The 3,028-nt window shown below is 55.3% G+C and overlaps 1 non-coding gene across 1 annotated transcript; it reads right to left on the bottom strand.

Annotated features, from left to right (window-relative positions):
- Window positions 1-469: 469 nt before the first annotated feature.
- Window positions 470-608, bottom strand: LOC123433770. The gene has a single exon (XR_006625088.1). It is a non-coding gene; the product is annotated as a small nucleolar RNA Z247 (small nucleolar RNA).
- Between the last annotated feature and the right edge of the window lie 2,420 nt (window positions 609-3,028).

Here is a 3,028-nt window from a genome sequence, read left to right as displayed (position 1 = left end):
GAATGACCAATATGACATATACACATATCTTCGCCACTGGCACTATGGATTTGATCCATGCCACGGTATTTCTCCTTCATGGTGACTTTCTCCAACTCATTGGTGATGTGATTGGTGGCGCCACTGTCGACATACCAATTGGTATCGACGCCATAGGAGTCGTCTGCCATTGCAGCGAATTTTTCTTCATCTTGTGAAGAGTCTTCGTCCTCGTCATAGCGGTACCAGCAGTCCTTAGCCACATGCCCGAGCTTGCCACAGATCTGGCAGCGAGGCGAGTCAGGTCTGCTTCTGTTGGCACCACCGCCGCGGCGTCCGTTGGGGTTGCCTCGAGAAGTGCCACCACCACGACGTCCTCTGCCGCGGAAAGAGCCACGCGAGCGAGAGCCGCCACCACCACGGCCCCTGGTCGCAGAGTTGGCAGAAGATTTGAAGCCGTCGCCGGAGCCGTGATACTGCGTCATGCGTTGATCAAAGTTACTGAGCATAGCGAAGAGTTCATCAAGGGTTACCGGGGTGACGCATGCATCTAGGGCGGAGAAGAGGGGGTGATAATCTTGATCAAGCCGATGCATGATGTAGGAGATGAGCTCATCATCCTGGATGGCCTTGTCGGCTGCTGCGAGTTCGTCGGCGTAGCCTCGCATGGCAGCGAAGTAGGAGGCCACCGACTGGTTCCCCTTCTGCGCGTTGATCAGCGCAGTTCGGATGTTATTGACGCGGCTGAGGGATTGCAACGAGAACATGTTCGCCAAAGCTACCCGAGTTCGCGCGCCGTGGTGATCGTGGTCACCGTGACGAGAACCTCTTTGGAGAGGTTTTGGGGCAGATATCCGAGAACCTGCTGATCCTCCCTCACCCAAGTAGGATGAAGGGGATTTGACTCAGAGGTTTCCTTCCCGGCGGTGTCCTTGGTGCTGAGGACAGCAGCCGGTTCAGGTGCCGTGCCGTCGACGTAGTGGTAGACGCCGCTTCCCGCAGCTGTGGCGTGATCTGTGTCCACCACAGAATGTAGTTGGTGTGGGAAAGTTTCTCGGAGACTCCGCCGCTGAGCAACGGCTGGTGGGAGCTGGAGGAAGACATGGCGAGGGCGCACGATGGCTGGAGATGAACTGGCTAGACTAATGGAGGAAGATTGCTCCGATACCATGTGCGATAATGCGGAAACGTCTTAGCCATCTAAGCCGACGTGTTGCGTGTTAAATAGCTGGGTTGCGAGCCCTCATACCGTGTACAGGAAGTTAAGATTACAATCTTGGAGATCAAGGAAAGCAAGAGACAGATAAGAGTTTAAACATTACACAAGTATCTATCCGATCTAACTTAAACCTCTCTAGATTGGAGATAGAGATAAACCTCTCCTAGTTCGGTTGAGATCTTTAGCCGCAACTTGTATGTTTAACAAAACTCACAATTAAAATCACTGTACCTGGATTGAAGGTCGAAAGAAACGTTAATGTGGAGATGGTGCTGCTTGAGGTAGCCACAAAAATACTACGCGTGTACAACATTGCTAAAGTTCCGTATTTTTTTGGAAAAGGATGTTCAAACCCCCGGCCTGTGCATCAATCGATGCATACGGTCATCTTTATTAATTATTCAACATAGGTCTAACAAGAACATACATCAAACCATCTGAAGCCACCACTCACACCTACGAAACTCGATAATGTGGAGTGCTCTCACTCCCCATATCTAAAACCGGTGCCGCCACCGATCCATCCACATAACGTATCGGAATCGACAATCGGTGCAGCAGACCTAAAGCGTACACCACATGCACACGTTTTAGACACCGCCATCATCATCAGGCCGCTGACCCATCTTCAGGAGAGAGATCTGTATCATCCTTTACGATCCGTCCATCCGTCATGCCACCACGGCTCGTCAGTCCAGACGCGAAGATTCTGGAAGATCTGTCATGCGTAGCACTTGCCGACCAGGCATGACACATCGTAGCACCTGTCGGCCAGGCATGACTTGACATCTCCACCGAAAGCTCCACGCAAGATGATTGACGCCACCACGACGCCAAACAGCGCCACCGCCCTGCGCTCATTCGTCCACACATGAAGATTCTGGAAGAACTGTCATGCGTAGCACCTACCAACCAGGCATGACTCAGCGTAGCACCTGTCGGACAGGCATGACTTGACAGGTCCACCAAATCTTCGGGCCAGACGAAGCCACTCTATCTCCTGCCTCTGTCATCCAGCGTTGCTCCACAAACGATGCTCCCAAGAGAGAAACGGCACCGCAGTACCGCCATCTTCCGATCTGGAAAGTCAGATCTTAGGGTTTCTCCCAAAGTAGTGCCCACCACCAGCAACCGTCCAGGACCCACATAGTTCCCACCACCACTCTCAGCCCTCAAGGCGACGCCTTCAGGAAGGTCACGACGTCAAGGACGCCGCCGCTGCCCACCGGAGTTAGGGTTTTCACCCGAGAGGCAGTGAGGTAGGAAGTGGAGGAGAAGACGTAGACCGACGTCTCCAGGAAGAACAACGGCGCCCTTGAGCGTTATCGGCGGCGCGGCCGGCCAGGGCCGACCAATGGGTCTCCCCTTATCTGAATCTCCTCCAGCAGCTTCATCCGCGGCCACGCCGGCAACGCCAGGAAACCGCAGGAGAGAAGCACACCGCGGGTATCTCGATCAATGAAGATCCAATCTGAACAGTGACGAGTACCACAACCCTGCGCTGGCTGACGGCGTCTGGGCGCTGGATCCAGAAGAATCTGACCCGAACTCGACGACGCACGCGACCACCATGTCTTTCCCCTCCCGCAGCCACCACACTGCGCCGCAAGAACGAACCCCAGCCCTCGACGCGCTCCGCATGCCGCCGCGAGGATCCACATGCCGCGCCGCCGCACGGCGCGCTAGTCCGACGCCTCCTCACGAACGGCCGTCCTGTGCCAGCCATGTCGCGTGAAGGGGAGAGGATCCCGCCACCGCCCCTGCCGGCCAGGCTTCGCCCAGCGACGCTACTGGTGGCAGCAAGGATGAAGGAGGAGCGAGGGAGAACTG

This window comes from Hordeum vulgare, chromosome 2H (genome assembly GCF_904849725.1).
Source record: "Hordeum vulgare subsp. vulgare chromosome 2H, MorexV3_pseudomolecules_assembly, whole genome shotgun sequence".
Taxonomy (NCBI): Eukaryota; Viridiplantae; Streptophyta; class Magnoliopsida; order Poales; family Poaceae; genus Hordeum; species Hordeum vulgare.
This window is presented reverse-complemented; position numbering and strand designations above follow the sequence as displayed.